The sequence below is a fragment of the Ananas comosus genome, linkage group 18 (assembly GCF_001540865.1).
Source record: "Ananas comosus cultivar F153 linkage group 18, ASM154086v1, whole genome shotgun sequence".
NCBI classification, from domain to species: domain Eukaryota; kingdom Viridiplantae; phylum Streptophyta; class Magnoliopsida; order Poales; family Bromeliaceae; genus Ananas; species Ananas comosus.
Window position 1 is genome coordinate 1,672,035 of NC_033638.1, and position 21,372 is coordinate 1,693,406.

Genomic DNA, 21,372 nt, shown 5'->3' on the forward strand with positions numbered 1-21,372 from the left:
TTTTAAATTTTAAACTTTAAATTTTATGAATTCTATGAAATTTTATAATTGTGCATCCAAACAGGGCCTTACTTTACAAAATAGTCCCATATGAAATTAGTAAATAAGAATTTGACAAATTGTCTTATTTGAAGATTTGATATTTGCTATTGTGTTCAAACTTACAAATTTAAAGTTTTTAAGCTTAATAGATTTCAATCGATATGACACATCTTTGGCCTCCTGAGCCGTTGAAACTACTAAAAGATAAAAGTGCTAATAATTATAGTATTGGGAAAAGCGTCACAAAATTGTGTTTTTTTGTATTTATATTCCACGCTTCCTATCATATATATTTAGGCTAGGGACTTTTTAATAGGCCTAAAACATAAACTTGAATTAAATTAATGTCTTTGGACTTAGAAACTTTTTGATAAGCCTAAGATACGAATTTAAGTTAAATAAGAGAAAATTAAATAACACTAGAAACTTGATTAAATTCGAGAATTTAAGTTAAGCATATTAGGAATGTTTAGCAATACTATAAGGGTGCGTTTGGTTCAAGTTATCCTGACGGGATTACAGGCAATCCTGTCGGGATTACCGTGTTTGGTTCATCCACTCTGTAATTAGTCGTTAATACAGCATTACAAATCGAGCAGGATTACACCGAAAATATTAACGAGAGAGGGGTCGTGTATCTTACATTACTGAAAACCGGTAATACTATATATTATGTAAAATGATAATTTTACCCTTTAACTCTCGAAACGCTTTCAATACGTTATTTTAAAAAAAATAATTTAAAATTTTGAATTCTCAACTTTTAATTTTTAATTTTTAATTTTCAAATTTAAATTTTTAAATTTTAAATTTTAAACTTTTAAACTTCAAATTTAAATTTTAAATTTAAATTTTAAATTTTAAATTAAATTTAAAATTTTAGATTTTAAGTTTTAAGTTTTAAATTTTAAATTTTAAATTTCAAATTTCTCAGATTTTTTTTAAATTTCAAATTTCTCAGATTTTTTTAATTTCTCAGATTTTTTTCAAATTTCAAATTGCAAATTGCAAATTGTAATTTCAAATTGTAATTTCAAATTTCAAATTTCAAAATACAATGTGGTATATGAGGTGTAGTTATATGCATTGTGCGAAATACAATGTGGTATATGAGGTGTAGTTATATGCATTGTGTAGGTTGTTATNTCTGAATTTAAATTTTGAATTTCAAATTTAAAATCTAAATATAAAATCTTAAATTGAAAATTTAAGATTTAAAATTTAAAATTTACATTTTAAAATTTAAAATTTAAAATTTAAAAATTTAAATTATTTTAAAAAAAATTGGTAAAAAAATATTGTTTGTAAACAGTAAAAAAAAGTTTACGAAATATAACTAAGGATAATTTTGAAATAAACTATACTTTATTGTCTAGATTACTAAATTTTATAAACAGAACCAAACATAATAACGCTATAAATACTGCAATCTAGTATTACATTACTGTATTAAACTAAACGCACTAATATAGTATGAGTAGTAATCTCATTTAGAAATCCAAAATATCTGGATATATCGAAATACTCTGTAATATAACATAACTCGAATCAAACGGGCCCTAAGATAAAAGTAGTGAATGACTTACTGCTTTATGACAAAACAATTTAGCCATTTTTCTTTTATTTCCAAGTATGAGAATGAGAGATTTAAAATTCTCTGGTAAGAGGAGCGAATGCATTAATTATCCAACTAATGCAAGGTACGTGGCTTGGCGAAACCTTGCAATTTTGACGGTCGATATGATATTACGTATTGCAAATGATGTAACATCTTATTTCTATGTAGCATGGTGAACTTTGGGTGATCCTATGTGCCACGCGTAGGTTGGATTTCGCAGAACTTGGCCTAAAATAGGCTCGAAACAATTTTGATTCCTAGACCTTAAATCAAACACAACACAAATTGGCCGAAAAATGCGACAAATTTTGTTCATTTCTGAGTCGGCCTGCTGGCCCGATGGACCGGCATGCCTCATGTACATTCCTAGGAAAAGTTGGTGAATACATGGGAAAAGATTTAAGTTTCAGAATATGTCATGGATGTTTTTATTTTATTTTTTTATTTTTATTTTTTTGGTGGTTGCTTAAAACAAGGATGAGATTTGGAAGAATTCGGCCAATGAATAATAATAATAATATTAATAATAATAAGTGCAAGGCTAGCTTTGGAGGGTAGATGGTCACTAGGGACTAGTTGACTTCGATTGCTAGTGATGTTGGGCATCATCTATACTATCTTTGAATTGTGAATCCAAAAATGGTACGGCAGTCCTCTCTGCGATCGGAGCCTTCGGGCGAGAGCGGGCGCGGGCGCAAGCGCGAGCGGGTGAGCAGGCGCAGGCGAGCCGCACGGGCGAGCCGGCTCGGATGACGCGGGCGCAGCGCGAGCCCGGTGCGACGACACCGAGCCCGCGCAAGACAAGCCTTTTTTTTTTTTTTTTTCCTTTTTCCTGTGGAACTAGGGATTAATGTGGGCCGTGTCGGGCCGACACGGCCCACATTTATCCGGGCCAAAATGGCCGAGGCCAGCCCAGCAGCGCCCATCCAAAAGTTGGGCTGTGTTTTGTGCCGCCAAAGTTCTGGACCTCAGCCCGGATGTACGGGCCGAGCCTTGCTTCGGCCAGCCCTTTTTCATCTTATTAATTTTATTTAAAAATATTTAAAATTTTAAAAATAAAAAATAAAAATATTATTTTTTAAAAATAATATATAAGTTAAAAAATATAAAATTTTAAAATATATTTATAAAATATTAAAATTTTAAATTTTTTTGAATTTTAAATTTTTTGGACAAAAATACCTCCACAATGCAAATTTTTGGACTGTTGGGAAGGACGTTTTAGTCCAATAAACTCATCTCCCAGGTCTATCATACCCTTGGGAGGAGCCCCAAAGCCAAACCTCAACTCCCAATCCTCCAAAGCATTGAGTATGGCTGGTGCAAGGGCCCTTGGGAGTTGGGTTGTTATATAAACTAGGCTGGGTTATAATTAAACAACTCTGCCCGGCCGGCTTGGGAGGTACTGGCCCACGGCCGGCTGGGCCGTGCAGGTCGGCGCCGCGGCATCCTCTCAGCGCCCGCACGCCCAGGCCCGTGGTGTGCTGCCGTGCCGGGCCACCGGGCCGCGGGAGCAAGGCCCAGCACGACCCGATTTAACTAGCCGGGCCGACCGGGCAAAAGTGCTACAGTGCTCGTGCCGTGCCTGGCCCGGCCCACTCTCGTGCCGGGCCGGGCGGCCCGCGGCCCGTTTGACACCCCTATGTGCGACCCACTCCTCTCTCTCTCTTTTTTGTTTTTTTTTCCTTTCTAACTTTCTTATTTTGTAGTTTTAAATTTAAATTTAAAATTTGAATTTAAATTAAAATTTAAATTTTAAACCAATTTTTTTCTTATTTTGATGGGTTGCGGGCCGCATATAGAAATTTAAATTTTGTATTTAAATTTATAGTTTGAATTGAATAGAATTTAAATTTTTGTATTTAAATTTAAAGTTTGAATTTAAATTTAAATTTAAATGTCAAATTTAAATTTTAAATTAAATCAAAATTTTGATTTCAAACTTAAATTTTTTATTTTAATTTTGATATTTTAATTTATATTTAAAATTTATAAATATATGACTTGGAAATCAAAAGAAGAGCTCTCTTTATTCGAAAATTTTGTGAGTCCCATATTTTTTTTTTCTTTTTAATTGAGGGTTAATTGCACCATTTGTCCCGACTCTTGCACCATTTTTACTCTAGTCCCTAATATTTTTTTGCAATAGCGATTATGTTCCAACTGTTAAATCCATATAGTTTCGCACTTTCTCACTTTAATACCCTATAGTTTAAAATGTATCAATTTATCCCCTTATTTTGGAAGGGTTGTGGGGTTTATATGTAACTTTTTTTTATAAATTAATCGAATATTGGTTCCAACCTTAATTTTAATGATAATAATTTACTGTAAAAATACCTTCCCGCTACATCGCGCGGGCCCTTAACTAGTTATTATATAATCTACAACCATGAAAANAATGTTGAGTTTGAAGGCTAGTTGTTGACCTACTCCTTTGATACGTCTAATCGCCAGGACCTCTTTCACTCCCCGCTCTCGCTCCCCTCACTGTCCGCTCTCCCTCATTAATTTGTCGCCCTCTCGCTCTGCTCTCGCTCCTCGCTCCGCTCTCGCTCCTCATTAATGGCGGGCGGGATCCGCTGCCGGATGGCGTTTCGTGGGCTTCTGGTGGATTGCGTCATGTTGGGGGTCCGATCGCGAGTAGAATCGTCGGCGGCATGGCGTGCGGGATGGTCGTGTCATGCTGATGTCCTCGTTCCACAGCCGGATGGCGGTATCTTCCCTCCCTTCTTCCGTATGGGCGCCAACCGGGTGGCCGTATCTTCCCTCCTCTCTACACCCTCCGTACGGGCGTCAGCCGGCATGGCGGGCGAGATGGACGCGTCATGCTGAGGTCCTTGCTCCGCAGCCGGATGGTGGTATCTTCCCTCCTCTCTGGACCTTCCGTATGGCCGTCAACGCTTGGTGGGTTTCTAGTAGGTTATGTCATACCGATGGTTCGAACTCGAGGTTGGGCTGGCGTGTCGTACGTTCGCCCATGTTGCCTCTTCGTGTGGTTGCGTTGATCCGAGGAAGGAGGCGGTTGGCTTAGTCTATCGCAGGCGGCCCTGCCGTACGCCCCCTGTAGTACTCTGAACTTAGCAAATTGCGGAGTTCGAGATAGTGGGATTGGTAATTGGAGTGTACCCACAAGTTCTAAAGGTTCTAAGAGAATTTGTGGACAAGTTTGAGAGTGATCGGACTGCCGGAAGCACAAAAGTGCATTACTAGTGCAGGAAATTAGCAGCAGCAGCATGAGCAGCAGCTTAAGCAGCAGCAGCAGCAGCAGCAGCAGCAGCTGAAGCAGCAGCATCAGCAGCATCAGCAGCAGCAGCTGAATCAGCAGCAGCAACTGGCTGGCAGCAGGGGCTTTATAGTAATTTTTCTATCATCCTTATCTTCTAATCACTACGATTGACTTCCCCTGTTGGCTTATTGCAGGGATAAGCTAAGAATAGGGTTGCAAGTTCTTTTTTTTTCTCTTTAGAGACTTAGAGAGTTTTCTTTGAGTGAGGTTGCCAAGTTGAGCTGATTTCTCCTTCTCTCTTGTGTGCTACTGCTTTAGAGGAAGTGAGGAAGTTTTGTTGCTGTTGGAGAGATAGATTTAATAGGGTTTCGGTGGCCTAAACTCTGGATTCAGCTAAAGTACCTTGTGGTATGGGTTTAACATCACTCTCTTTTCTACTATTTACCATTAGTAGTAGAAGTATGTTGATTTTAATCCCTCCACTGTCAGCAGGATTGGGAAAGTTTCAACAATTAGAGAAGGGTCCTCTTACTGTGATTTCTTGGCCTACACCCAGGGGAAAGTTAAAGTGATGCCTTGAGAAGGTGATTAACTATTGAATTGCGTTGTTGAAGCTATGTTGGATATAATAATGAAGTTCTAATGCTGATTTCGGATTTGTGCTTTCAACAGTCTTGCAGTCCATTTTAAGCTGGATATCTGATTCTTGTAAACTGGTTTTGGGTATACTTCCTCTAATAGGAGCTGGAGCTCTAAATGGAAAAGGTGATAAACAAGTTGTTTCTCTAGTTTGAGCTGAAATTAATGATATTGATGCAATGTTAATGTTGTTTCTGCGTTCTGTTTTCAGCAGCTAAGATGGTTGTTTCCAGCTGATTGTAGTAACTAGTAAGCGCTGATTTGGAAGAACTCAAATTGAGTGAATAGAGGTTCGGTTCTACGCTAAACTTAGCAGGAAATTTTATCGAAATCTGAAGTTACCACCTAGTTTTAATGCAGATTTTGGAACCCTGTTACTGCAGGATTGGGATTGGGACCTAACTGAGCTAAATTGATCATCACGTGGGGCCGAATTGAGCTGAGTTCAAGAGGCCCAACTTGGACTAAAGTAGAGGTTTAGCTTCGCCTAAATTTAGGTGAGAATTCAACTTTTAGTATGGGATTTTATTAAGTTTGGCATTGATACTTATGTAATTTCAGCTCTTTGCTGATTTTGATCGTGTCAGGAGGACTTGGAGGCTTTGGACTCCTTGCAAGCGCTAGTTCAACGAGTATCGTCTATTAGTAGGTGGGTTTGACCTTACCAGAACAAGTGAAGCTCCCCTATGTACTATATGATGTTCTAGAATTATTAGTTATGTGTGCTTGTGTAAAGAGGTACTAGATATAGGATATGGAATGTTTCAACTAGCATTGTTTAATATAATTAAATGAAAGCTCTATGAAGTAGAGAGAGTTATTCATGAATGTTTTGATGTTCAGTTTACTTGTATAAATAATGGACAATCTACATTATGCTACTATAAGTAGAGAACATTTTCTTATGACCTGATTAATAGTACTTTAATACTAATAAATTTCTAATGGCATATGTAAAATAGCATTACTTTTACACGATTGCTAATCTAGTGGACACTAGTATGCATAATTATACCTAGAATCTGACCTATTGGTAGAGAGTGACACTTTATATGTTAAACCATGACGATTGAGAACTGTTAGTCTATGGATCGTGCTTGCTTGCCATTGTGCTCATTCGCACATGCTTGTGAGGGTCGCTCTCTACAAGCCGGCACTCCGGTGTTGGCCTACGCGACAGTTGCTCGCCCGTGCGGGATTGGGTGCCGAAGTGGATTGCCGTGGGGAGTGTATACTACCACGGGGCCATTAGGCGCGGCGCAAGTTGGACTACCTCGAGTAGGTCCTTATGAATTACACTAAAGTGCTAAATGATAACAATAGTTGATTATCACTGAGTAGTGTATAGTTACATACCTTCATGACTTGTTTATGCTCATAGTAATCACTTTTCTTGCTTCTAATTGATTGATATATTTGACAGTAGGATACATGTTCCTCGTTAATTATCATTGATATATCTATCCTGCAATCAATGTTTTTACATTTCTAGTAGTACATCATAAGCCTAGTGGTGTAATTCGCCGAGACTGGCGGCTTACCCACTGGGAACTATTGTTTAATAGTTCTCCCGCCCTTTTTGTTGTTGCTTTTACAGAGCCATCCACTACGGGAGAGGGTAGGGATCGCGGCAAGGGAGTCGCGTCTAGCTAGACATAGCGTGGAGTCCCGCTAGGTGATCACCTCACTATTCTGTGATACTGACAAGAGTGAGGTGTACCAGTGTATAGAGAGACTACCTTAGTATATAGCTCTTTTGAAGCGACTTGTGACGTATATGTGGGTTTAGAATGTTGTATTTACAGTTTTGGACTCCTGCCTCTGTTGAGTTTCTAGGATTTATACTATTTCTTTTTCTATTAGTTGTTGTACTATTGGTTCATACTTCGCTCTGATATCATGTTAGAATCTCTTCAAGATCCTTCCTTTTGTAACATGACTTTCGTAGACGTCTTATATACTGCAGGTATATGACGGTCTGTACATGTACCGGGTATGCTTCCGCTGATACCCGGGCGTGACACCCCCTCTCCCCTACGTCCCCCCCGGTGCACTCGGGGACCGTATGCCCTTCCTCCCTCCCTCCCTCTTCCCTGCGGCCTTCGCTCGACTACTTATAAATACAGGGATTGCTCTGGGATTTTGTGGCTTTTCATGTGCTTCTCCTCTTCTGTTTTCTTTCTATATCCTCTATTCTCTATCCTCTATCGTATATCCTCTATTGCTTTGGGGTTCGGTTTGTGGGTTTTTTATTGAAGTGCTAAGAAAGGTAGGGCCTTTGTTCGGAAGGCATTTCACTCCTGTGGGTTCTCTCGTAGAGTGCTTAGAAAGTTGCAGCTTTTGTTCGTTGAAGCCTTTTTTGTTGTGGATTATGGTTGGTTTCCCTACCGTTTGCGAGCTATCGTAGCTGAAAGCTGGTTTCTGTACAATTTGTTTGTTTTTTTTATTGCTATGTTTTTTAGGTGTTTCTCTATTTTGTTGATTTATTTCTTCTTGCATTTTGTTTTTTTGTGAATTGTTTTGCTGCAGTTATGGCATTGGTAGTTGTTACAGTATGTTTTCGTGAATTGTTATGCGATGTTTGCCAACAGTATTCGTTCTTGGCTCCGAGGTATGGTGTCCCGGTTGAAAATAATGGATTGATTAGTGTTGATGTTGAAGTTGAGATCCCTAGAGGTGATTCTGTTGCTGAGACCATTAGAATTTGGGGCAATCCCTTATCGGATGTTGATCAATCTGAGGAAGATGCTGCTCTGCGTGCTGTCGCAAAATTGCGTGACGAGTATATTTGGAGGATAAAATATTTTATGAGAATTTGTATGCCCGGCTTTCGGTGGACCATACTGTTGTCCGTAAAAAATATAAGCGTCTAAAAACTGAGTACAATTTGTTAAAGGGTTATTATAATGATCTTATGTCTGAGAAGGAGCTCTTAGTTGCATGCTGAGAGGCGTGAGCTCATGGGAAACATAGAAAAGTGTTCTGAGGTGCTTCGGCGGCCTAGCATTCATGGCATTCACCCTGCAAGTAGTGGGGAGGGGTCTGGTGAAGACCCGGCGACGCCATCGGGTTATAGGGATTGAAGCTGTTTCATTGTTGCTTTGTTTTGGCAGTTCTCAGAGGTTTTGGGTTTGTACTCAGGAAAAAAAACTCCTGTAGTTGCATAGTATGCTGGTTTAGTTTTTAGCAGGTCTTTTCAGGAAGAACTTTGTGAAGTTTATGTTGTGAGTTTTGTTCTGGTGGAAATAAAAGGGTTCTTTATGTACTGTGTAATGATGTTCTTGCCTTTTTTGGTTTGTTTTCTATGTATTTACCAGTTTCGGTTGCTGTTTTAAAGGCTTTAGGAGATATGCTATATGTAAGCTGTTGGTTTTAGGTCTGGTTTTAAATGATAACCCAGGAAGAACTTTGTGAAGTTTTTGTTCTTGTGGAAAAAAAAGGTTCTTCCTGTATTGTTTAATGATGTTCTTGCCTTTTTGGATTTGTTTTCGATGTACTTTCCAGTTTCGGTTGCTTTTTTAAAGGCTTTAGGAGATAGGAGATTAGGCAGTATTCTATGGAGCTTTGGGTCTTTTTCCTCTCTTGCTCAGATCTGGTTTTATGCTATATGTAAGTTGCTGGTTTTAAGTCTTGTTTTAAATGATAGGCGGTGGTGAAAGAGACAATGTGGCGTTCTTGGAATGGATGCCTCCTTTCCTTTGATGATCAGGTGCTAAAATACTGTTGCAGATTGGGTGAGAAAAAAATGTGGTGCCCTTGGGATGGATGGCTTCCTTTTCTTTGATGATTGGGTGCTAAAATGTTGTTGCATATTGGATGGTCCTTTGGTAACTATTGCATGCAAGTGGGCATATATCCTATACTCCATCCATCCAAAAATAAAGTTCTCTTTACTAGCTGGCTTATTTCCACATAAGTGTTATAAAAGTTTTAATAAATTTATAGATGTTTAAAAGCGTTGTCTAAATTTGATGGGCAGGCGTAAGATTGTAGTTTAACTATCAGTGTACAAGTAGTATTTCTGAACTTTTGGAGCTCGGAATATTGTAATACATCTAATTAATTATTGTCCTATGTTGAAGATTTAGTGACATACAGATACATAATCGCCTTCGCAAAAAAAAAAAAAAAATTACTGCAGTTATCCTTGCTTATGAAGAACTAAGTTGAGATGTTTTCATGCTTTTCTTTTATATTGAGTCTTTGTGTAAAGCCAGTTTTAGGCTTCCCCTCTATTGTAAGTATAACATACATGTCCAGATTTGTCATAAACCTATATAAAAAATAGGAACGGATGATTATCAGGTTGGGCATTCTTATGTTAAACCTGGACATCCTATTTTATTTCACGTTGATCATCCTATTTTCATATTTGAGTGGCTGGTTTATGACTATTCTTTGCATTCTATTTCAAATGATGCTATTTCAAATGATTTGATAGCTATATTAAAAAATATGATTTGTGTTATCTCTTCACAAATCTCATGATGCATAGTAAATATCTATTATATATGTAACGTATCGAAACCCGGAAGAAATTGTCGAACTTTAGCCAAATTGGTTAAAGTTGTCAAAAGAAAAGTTGGACAAGTTCCAATTGGCATTCCAACAATGTTGGTAGGGCTAAAAATAGGTTTAAGAGGTGTTAGAAAGGTTTTAGCATCGAACGGCGCAAAACTGCATTCTGGAGCAAAGTGTACCAGTACAACCAGCGAGTTGTCACCGGTACAGCCCAGCAGCCGAGCCGAGTGAGCTCTACAGCCCAGCAGCCGAGCCGAGTTTCCTCTCGGGTTGCTCTCTGCGTAATCGTGTAACCGGTGACAGAACAAAGTGTACCGGTACACTTTGGGTCTGACAGCAAAAATGAAAACTGCTGCAAATACAAGTGTTTGGAGGGTTTTGTTGTAATTGTTACAACATGTTAATCCCCAACCCTACTTTTCTCTCTCTCCCGTAGCCATTTCTTCTCCTCCTCTTATTTTCCTCTTTCTCTCTCTAGAAACCTCTTGAAAGAGCAAGGAGAAGATAGATTAGAAGGCTTGGGAGGTGATTTTGGGAAGATTGAAGGCTTGGACTCTCTCCTCCAAGGTGGACATTGTAGAGCTTTGGGCCAAGGTGAGGTGTTTTTGTAAGATTAGGGTTAGGGCTTGGGAGTTATGCCCTAAAGCTTTGGGTTTTGACCTTTTAGCTAGAATAGAAGCCTCTAATGGCCTTAGAACACATGGAAACAAGGTTTACCATGTGCTCTCATCGTAGAAACCCTAGGGTTGAGTTTTATGTCCTAGGAATGGTTCAAAAGGTTTGGAAATGGTATTAGAGAGCTTCTTAGGTGGTTCTAAGCTTAGTTTTGCTTAGCTGCAAGATCAATCCCAAGAAATTTGATAAGTGGCATTATTAGGGCACCCAATTTGGGGCTTTTGCCTCCGAATGTTTCTAAAGCAAACTGACCTTGTAGAAACCTAATTAGGAGTATTCCCGACGCGTGGGACAACTTCGTTTGACATTATGAAAAGATTTAAATGAAGTTATTGAGAAAAGCCTAATTTGGCTTCGTTTTGCCGCAGGCGAAAAAGTAGGGCTTTAAAAATCCCAAGAAATTCATCGTAGCATCCCTACAACCGTCTAAGGTGGGTGGTGCAATCCGAGGATCTCGGAATTTCTTTTATGTCTAAAGTGTCATATTTGAGCATATGTGTATTGAGCATGAAATTGCATAGTAGGGTTATATGTGAGCATTTCATTGCATGTTGTGAGTACAAATGCATGTGGACTACTAGCAAGATTGTGAGAATTTATAAACCCTATTCATCCATGATAAGTGACAAGAACTTAGTGGGCCTAGTAAACAAATGTGACATCTTGACATAGAAATAGAAAGCGACAATAATGAGTCGAGAATGTGAGAGTTGGAACACTTAGAAAATAAGTGTGGCATGTGTACAAGAACATAGCAGTGTATATGACACTAGTGAACGTAAAGAATGCAAGTAAAAGTGTGATAGCGACATTATAACATAACAACCTTAGAATTAAGGGTCATATGTGCATTGTTTCCTTATAGTTAAGGAATGGATTGAACTTGATATCCCTACAGTTAAGAATTGGATCATACTCGCCTGTAAGTCCTTACTCGAGGGTGGTAGCTCCCCCTCGGGCGATGTTCTCCGGAGTTATCATCACTGGGTGTAGTAGCCTCCCCAGAGGACGGTCCCGTCGGGCGTAGTAGTCTCCCCGATACTGGAATTTGAGTTGGTGAGTTGTTGAGGCCGAAACCTATGGGTTAGCCAAGAGATTGAGCAACGAGATTGTGACCATGCATTCATCATGAGTATATTATTGAGCATTGCATTAATTACTGTTCAGCCATATTAGCTGCATTTGTATAGTTCGGTTACTATCTATATCTCTTTTCTTCTATTATGCCTGATTTAGACCTAGTGGGAAGATCGGCGTGGTCGATTGCCGAACCCACTGGAAACTTTATTGTAATTCTCACCCCACTATTTCCACAGAGCCGGGACCGAGCGAGCCGGCGGACGATCGCGGTAAGGGCATCGTGCCCTAGTTAGAGACCACCCGAGTTGGTTTCACCTTTTGGTTTAGTTGCATACTCTTTAGATATCATCTTTTGTATTCCGATGATTTTAGTATTATGAACATGTTAAATAAATGAGGTAAAAAGGATTATGTTTCAATGCAAAGTTTATATTTTGAGATCATGTGATGTAAAGAGAAGAAATGATGCAAAAATGTAAATGATTTTCCTAAGTGTAGTTTATCACTTTCACTATTGGCTATTGCTTGCCCTCGTGCAAGCCATTGTGTATGCTTCCGCTTATGCAATTTTTATACTCTATCTGTACCTGTTGTTGAGCCTTGGGCGGACGGGGGAGGCTCTGTCCGTTCGGCGTCTGTTCGACGCGCTCGAACCGGCCAAAAGGATCGGCCTCGGGGCGTGACAATATACATGAATGAGGTTGTTAAGGCTAATCCTGTGTCGTTTATAATTACTAATTTGACAAAAATTGTGCTTTCTAGAAAGCTCATACTGTTATTGCCTATCTATATTGAAGTTCAGGTTGTGATAGCCAATAAATTAAGCCTTGGCTAGCTAAGCTAGCTCTTTGCACCAGTGCTTAACAATTATGCCAAGATCTCTATAGGTTACAAATACCTCGAGGTACTAATTAAGGTCACTATTTTATAGGTTAAGCATTCTAAGGTTCTAATTAAGATTGTCCAATCTGGACATTCTATTTTATTTTACGATGATCATCCTATTTTCATATCTGAGCGGCTAGTTTATGACTATTCTTTGCATTCTTTTGCCCTGATTAATTGTATTGGTATCTGGTCGTAAAATAGGATCATCATAATACTATTAGTATCTGGTTTATGATTATTACTTTTATTTCAAATGATACTATTTCAAATGATTTGTACATTTTCTATTTCGTATATTATATGTTTTCATATGTTATGAAAATTATACATTTTTAAAAAAAAAGAACATATTAATGCCTACATAGAAGTGCTCACTTAACAAACGTATAATATCAACCTTTACTCACATATGCTCAACTTTTTCCGACAACCATCGAGAACAAGGCGCGGAACTCACTGCTAAAACCCAAATTTTCATACCAACTAGCGAACATAGGACTTTAAGCCTAAGCGCCAAGCCCACAATCACTCGCATAAGCACAACAGCTCTTAGTAAAGCGAAAATGCCACTAGTTCCAGTCTAGCTAAGGACAAGTCCACTATACCAAACAATTAAGCAAAACCACATAAAAAAGAAGAAACTGTCCAGGGAATCAGAGAGAAATATGAATTGTATATAATGTTATAATAGCACCCGCAACTAAACAAATTATATATTCAAACCATAGACAATCTCTCAATCTAAATGTAAATAAGAAAAAACAAATAGATATAAAAAAATACTTTGTTACTATACTAAAAATGATAATCAACACCGAAAAATATAAATTTAAAACGAAAAATGAGAAAGCTAGTTATAGTTCAAATAAACATCTTTCTTGAACTCACCACAAAAAGACAACAATTGATTACACATATCCGAGTTCAATGATAGACATCTAACTTCCTCCTACGCAAAACATACTCCCAATAGTCCCACATCAATGGGGAAAAGGGGTTTGTCCATTGGTGTTACAAGACACTTAATGCACTAACTGAACCACAACTAATCCCCGCACCATCAATTATAACACTCCCGGCCGAGCCATCTTCAAGCCCACAATACTATATAACTCATTGATAAACGTACAGCCAAATTGTATGGGCCCACAACACAAAGAGAGATTTAGGTAAACATAAACTACGTCATCAATTCTAAAGTCCAAGGGCCTGGGCTTCAGATTACACTTTTAGCGTAATTCAAGAACGAGGCTATAGTACTAATACACACTGCACATCACCTGTGCTCACGTCCCCTCACCAGGCTAGAACGCTAAAACCCTAGGTTCTGGATGACGGGACTATCGCGAGACTACGCTCTCACATGCAATGGTGATCACCGCATTCGAGCTGATTGTGTCCCAAATAGAAGATCTGACGAGGACTCACCGGAGCACACCTTACAACTAACAACATGGGGAGTCAGTGCATCACACATCATCCCACCAATCCTAGCTCCCCTGCACCCAACATCAATGGAAAACAGCGGTTGTTCTCTCGGGGATTTAATAACGAAGAAACATTAGAACACTAGTAATAAATACACTGGGCTTAAAACATGATTCAACACAATTTTGATGATCACGAACAGTATAAATAGATTTAGTAAGAGGACAGGTAAATACTAAATCACACACACCCGAAGTTTAATCAAATAATAATGTTGCTTATATATCAGTAACTACCACATAACCCCCCAACCATAATAAAGACTGAAATAATCTTAACAACGCGACCCGCATTAATTAATCCCCGGCCAACCCCAAACCAATGGGTCGTATGACATTAGCAGACACCACGTCACCTATGTGACCTAGCCCACAAATAATCCGTCTAACTCTTTTTGCATGAGGCACAGACGACAGATACGTCACATTGCTCGAGGCAGAATGCCCATTATATCTTTACATACCGAATTGCTTATCTGAGCAACCCACATCTCTTAGTTGGGCAATCGACTCTTTGAGAATTTATTGTTCAAGCCTAACGATCCCTCACATCCTTGACATGCCTCACCTCAACTAAAAACGACCGCATCGTCAGCAAAAACAACTTACTGAACACAGATATTAAATACATGCATAACTTAACAAAAACGGCCCCCACGCTTCGCATGCCGAAATAACAGTTCCGCATCCAAATTTTACAAATATTTTAAATCTTATTTTAATTGTTAATTAATTTATATCATATTCAATCTAACATCAACTCAACAATTTCAAAAAAACAATATAACAAATTACAAAATAACATATATACACAAACACATAATCAATTATCAAAAACAAACAATATAATAATCTAATAAACTAAAAAAGACAAAATACTACAAGATTTAATTCAAAATTATACCAAATTTAAAATTTAAATATAAATCAATATACCCACACATACTAAAACTACTAAAAACCAGTCTTCCAATTAACCATCCTCACTGACAAAACCTAAAAACGATCCCCAATATCTCGACATTACATCAACCATCTACTCTCTCTCATTACATCTCTAAACGATCACTCTGTCACCCTCACAGATCTACCCAACCCTCACCACACCAGACATACATCCCCCTCCAAACAATATATAACCTCGCCGAGACAAAGAAGACCCACACCACCATCACGCACGCCACACAAAACAAAACAAAAACAAAAAAAAAAAAGAAAAAAACCATCCGCACACGCGACCCAAAAGACACTACTCAGACCACCGCAGTACAAAATTAACCAAAAGACCAAAACGACTTACAACACCCGACACCCCACCACCAAGCCCCACCAAATACAAAAACAACACTCACAACAACCGTAACCCCACGCGCCTAGAGCAACCTTAACAAACATCTTAAAGACAACTCTACATGACCAGAGCCTCCCACATCGACCGTCATAGACAACCTCACGACACGAAGCCATCGCACGGGCCTACACAGTTCCGCCACACACGAAATAAATATCAGCAGTAAAGTAGTTAGTATAGAAAAAACAAACCCAACCAGCTCTGAACTTATTAAGCATACCGTCATTAAACAGATTAAATCAAAACTCAAACACCTTTCGCCCTAAAACTCAAACAAATAAATATTACAACTTTAAAAAAAAAACGAACCTGCACTCACAAGCGCCAGCGGCCGTGCCTCACTCCGTCCACGAACCTCCCCAGCTGCCCCCACCCCACGCCCCGCCCGCGCCTCGCCGCCAGCCGCCACACGCCACCGCGCCTTCGGCCGCCGCTCCCGAACCTGCCACCACCTCCTCCGCCCCACCGCCCGCCCACACACCCCAGCACCGCCCCTCCAGCTTCGCCTCCCCCCCTGCTTCCAGCCCACCCCCCCCCACAGCCGCCGCAACCCCGCTGAGGGGGGGGGAAGTCGACGAGACAGATAGACGCTAACAGAGCAACGCCAAGCAGCACACCACGCCATACACCCCCGACGGCCCAAAGCCACCTCCACCTCCACGCCCCCCGCAGGGGAACGGAACAAAAGCCGAGTGGCGCGTGGTGAGAGAGAGCCCCAAGCGCTAGTCACCGGACCAAGGGTAAGTAAAGACGAGAGGTAAGCGGGGACACCCCGAACCCGCGGCGCCCCAGGCGCCCAGAAACCACCCCAGCCCCCACTCTGGCGCGCGCACCGCCGCACCCTCACGCCCGGGCGCCGCCCCCGGCTCGCCCCGCCACGCCCCCCACCCCCGCACGCGCACACAAAAACGCAACCGGACAGGCCCCCCCACACACACCCAGCCGAACAACCCACAACCCCTCCACCCTGCCAAATAGTGTCTGTCACCTTGTGAGACAAAAAAACAGAATAAAATTAAGCAAATCAAACCCCAGCAAAAGGCATACACCTGTTAAATAAGATGTAAATACATTAAAAATAATATTCCGTAAACCTATAAGATCTACCAAACCAATCCTAAGACTTATTGTAAAAATAGCTGTACCCCAAAGATAACATCATAGAAACAGAAAAAAATCAAACCAATGGAATAAAATACAAGCAAATCCCACCAAAGACTGAAATAATAATTAAACCGCCAAAAAAATAAGTATAAAAAAATACCCGCACAAAAAAATAAAGCCCACAAAACATAAAGAGAGCGCAGCGAAAATACGCGAAGATAAGCGAGCGCGGCAAAACAAACCCGACGCCAAGATCGAAAACTAACAAAAAGATGCGCGAGCCCACAGAGCAGCGCATCCGCAAGGTACTGCCCCCCAAACCGACCCCTCCCGCCGCCAAGCAGCCCAGAGTGCATAAAACAAAACCAAAGAGGCAACAATAAAAAAGCGGCAGAAAACAAAGAACACCGAAAGATGAAGTCAAACAAAAAGGAAAAAACAGGGAGACGCGGACAACAAGATAAGATAAAACACAAACGCCAGAAAAGAGGAGAAACAAAAACAAAAGAAATCCCAAAAAGAAACCAAGGAGCGGAGACAAATAAAACAGAGCACAGAATGAGAGAGAGAAACAATACAAAGAACCGCGCAGGCGGACTCAACACAAAAAAAGAAACCACCATACAAGAGAAAGGGCCGCCATGTTCGGGAGGCCCGCACCCCGCGCGCGCGCAGAGAGGGCAGGCCTCCCTCTCTCTCTCTGTCTGCTCTCTCTCTCTCTCTTTACCTCTGTTCTCTCTCTCTTTCTCCCCTCTCTTTGTCTGCTCTCTCTCTCTCCCTCTGCTCTCTCTCTCTCTCTCTCCCTCTGTTATCTCTCTCTCTCGCGCTGAGTCCCCCGCAAAACGCGGGGAGCGCGCCGTAGGAACTCTCGATTCAAGAGTTATATAGATAGGGGCCTGTCATTAGCCATCATTTTTTACTTTCAATCAGATGGTCAAAATCTTGGATCTGAGGACTTAAAAATAACAAGCAACAAGGCTTCGATGCTATTAAAGGCATTCTAGCTCAATTCCTTTGATAAATTTTTTTGCCTTAATTTTATAGCTAGGTTTTTTGGTAAAGAATAGAAGTTATCTAAACTATGAACTATTTTGAAAAAAGCTATCAACATTTTTAAATTTTGATTTTGCAACCAAACTTTTGAATTTATTTGATTTGAATTAGCCAATAGTATTTTAATTTCAAAAGTTGAATGCGTCGTTTATTTTTGCAGGTTTTGTTAGCATATTTTATATGATTCTCGCAACTATAAATTTATTAAAATAAATAGTTAACTTAAATTTTAAAATTAAAATACTATCAATTGATTCAAATTAAACAAATTGAAAGATGAAATAATAAATTAAAAGTTTAACAAATTGGGTGGCCATAGCTAAGATAAATTTCGTATGATTTTACCCATTTTTTAGCTGAAACTTTCTCTCTTCATTATCTCCAGAAAAAGAAATGAATATTTCAACACTGAAAGGAATATTTCAACACTGTTATCTATATCTATGACAACCATGCATGTTTAACTACAGTAAGATACAACTGAATGTGAGCATGATTTGTTACATGATTTTAGCTTTTTAACAGCTTAATAAATGATTAGTCCAGTGATTGGTTGAATCAAATACTTCAACTAATTGGGTTAATTTTATTTTACTATTCAACCTTTCAATCTATTTGATTTGATTCAGTCAACAATACTCTTACTTTAAAATTTAAGCTAATTACTTATTTTAATAAACTTATGGTTATAAAAATTGCATGAAATATACTAACTAAATCTGTAAAAATAAACGGCGCATTCAAATCTTAAAGTCAAAATGTCGTTGACTGACTCAAATGAAAGATATTGAAACATTGGGTAGTAAAATCAAAATTTTGAAAGATTTGATAGCCGTCTCAAAATGATCCGTAGTTCAGATAAATTATGTACGTGTTCACCATCTACATTGGTCGTTCTAGTTTGTGAGATATCTCCATCCGACTAGAGCATGTGATATAGATGGATGCAGCAGTCACAGAATCTGTTTGAAAGGAAGCAATATGGAATATATCCCGATTAAGCACGAAGTAAACAGAGCCACAATTAAGGCTTACTAAAGTCTGAGCTCCTTGCCATTTGCAGCATTGATGCTTTCATGTCTTCCTTTATCCTAATTCTTCTACATCTTACTGTCTTATTCTGAAAATGGCATGTACTTGTTCTGCTCTCTTGAACTCATTCCTGTCAGTCGAGTTCCCAGCAGTTGGGGCATCAAACTTTCCTTGAAGAATTCCTATCATTCGAGGTCCTTTCGGGGTTATCGATCACCTAGTTCTGCCATGTCACCTACCTCGACCATGCTGTCAACACAATCTATCCCCTCCCCGCTGAATCTGTTGATGCTACAAATGGTTTGGTGCAATCCAATGAGTATATCAGGAAGCTGCTTCGCATGAACCGCCCGAAGTAAACTGGCGGCAACAGCCAATACTACAACTATATATATAATAGTAACACATAATGTGCATGACTAATGCCGGTTATCCTGACGGAAAAAAGATGCACAAATGTAGTAAATGTGACTTGCTACAACACTCGAATGTCATTCCAATACCTAGTCACCACTAGCACATCCTCCGCATCCACAATAAACACATTCAATAACCTTTTCTTCCCTGAGATGCTTAGGAACCCTGCAGACGCACGCGGTCGCAAAGTTGTGATCTCGTATCTGCATGCAGCGAAGGCAGCACAGGCGCTCATAGCTCGGCTGTATATTGGTTACTAAAACAAGAATTATTGAATAATGAAAAGTAACAACAGAACAAAGCAGGCAATTCATATGACAATAAAGGAACATGAGTACTGCCTAAATATAAAGCCCAATCCAACCAAAAAGAAAAGGTTACTCTACTCAACTCACCCTACCCAGCCCATTCGACCCAATTACAAACAAAAAAGAAAAAAAAGAAAAAGAAAAATCGATTATCATCTTCCCTTCTTCCCTCACTCAATCCACTGAAATCCTAGACAAAGAGCCCTTCCCTCTTGTCCTCATCCGCCATCGCAGCCAACGAGATAGAGTTTCGACGATTGTTAAATGTTTAAATAAGTGTTGGTAAATTAGCAGCACTCCTGTAACGTATCGAAACCTCAATAGCGATTATCGTACTTTAGCCAAATTGGTTAAAGTACCGAGAGAAATGGATGGACGAACTCCAGTTGACATTCCAACAACGTTGGAAGGGTCAAAGTCGAGTCCCGAGGGTGTTAAGCAAGTTTTAGCATCGCTCGGCGCGATTTAAAATGTGAGTAATGTGAAAGAAAAAGTTGGATCCTATGTGGGATTATTGGGGTTGTCATTGGATTTATAAGAGACTTAGACACTAGTAATAATAACTGGGCTTAAGCATTTTGGGCCGGTGGTTGGGCCCAACGAGTTATTGTTGCTAGTGGGCTGGGTCGTTACATATGGTATCAGAGCCGGTTCACCAGCTGGACATGTGTGGCAAGTCTCGGCTGAGCCAGGGTCTGGATGACGGGCTAGCGAGATGAGTCTCACATCGCCTGGTGATCTTGGGCTGTGTGTGTAATTGGACTGACGAGGACGTTAGGGCTTTAACAGGGGGAGTCTGTGACACCCCTAACGACCCAGCCCACTAGCAACAATAACTCGTTGGGCCCAACCACCGGCCCAAAATGCTTAAGCCCAGTTATTATTACTAGTGTCTAAGTCTCTTATAAACCCAATGACAACCCCATTCCCATCCGATGTGGGACTATTGGGGTGTCACAGACTCCCCCCGTTAAGGCCCTGACGTCCTCGTCAGTCCAATCACACACACAGCCCAAGATCACCAGGCGATGTGAGACTCATCTCGCTAGCCAGTCATCCAGACCCTGGCTCAGCCGAGACTCGCCATGCATGTCCAGCTGGTGAACCGGCTCTGATACCATATGTAACGACCCAGCCCACTAGCAACAATAACTCGTTGAGCCCAACCACCGGCCCAAAATGCTTAAGCCCAGTTATTATTACTAGTGTCTAAGTGTAAATCCAATGACAACCCCAATAATCCCACATCGGATGGGAATGGGGTTGTTATTGGATTTATAAGAGACTTAGACACTAGTAATAATAACTGGGCTTAAGCATTTTGGGCTGGTGTGTCACGCCCCAGACCGCACCACCCGAAAACGGCACCAATTTGGTCCGATTCGAGGGCGGCGTGCGCGACCGCCGAACGGACAGAGTCTCCCCTGTCCGCCCAAGGCTAAGCAATGGATTGTGTACAACAAGTCCCCAGGAAAAACAACTTGCATTCATACACAATCAACAACGAAGCGAAAGCACAAACAGTGCTATAACCAATTAGAGCAAGCGATACAAGTAAAATCATACAAGTATACAAAAGAGAGAAACTTAACTATTTAAGCATATTTGAAACATTAAACCTCTTTCGATATCATTTAAACTTTAAACGTTTAATACAACTTGCATTCTTTTTCCCAAAATGAAAATACATCATATGCTCTCCAAAACCTCACCCTATACATCATCTACTCTCAAAGCATAACCAAAAGTACAGGGTATAGAGCTAATGCAAGTAGGTAAAGTAAGCTATCTACCAAAAGCTAGGGCGCTATGCCCTTACCACGATCCATCGATGAAGGTCCGCTAACCTGTGTACCTGTACCCCCAAAACCACACGGGGGTGAGAACTACGAATAGTTCCCAGTGGGTTCGGCCGCCGACTCCACCGA

The 21,372-nt window shown here is 40.1% G+C and overlaps 1 long non-coding RNA gene across 3 annotated transcripts; it reads left to right on the top strand.

Annotated features, from left to right (window-relative positions):
• On the top strand, positions 5,092–7,415 carry LOC109724387. 3 transcript variants are annotated; one of them, XR_002219919.1, is made up of 7 exons: positions 5,092–5,297; positions 5,382–5,473; positions 5,562–5,654; positions 5,740–5,818; positions 5,912–6,025; positions 6,116–6,177; positions 7,126–7,415. It is a non-coding gene; the product is annotated as an uncharacterized LOC109724387 (long non-coding RNA). The 3 variants fall into 3 exon arrangements; XR_002219918.1 differs by lacking the exon at positions 7,126–7,415 and having other exon boundaries at positions 6,116–6,356; XR_002219920.1 differs by lacking the exon at positions 7,126–7,415 and having other exon boundaries at positions 5,743–5,818; positions 6,116–6,356.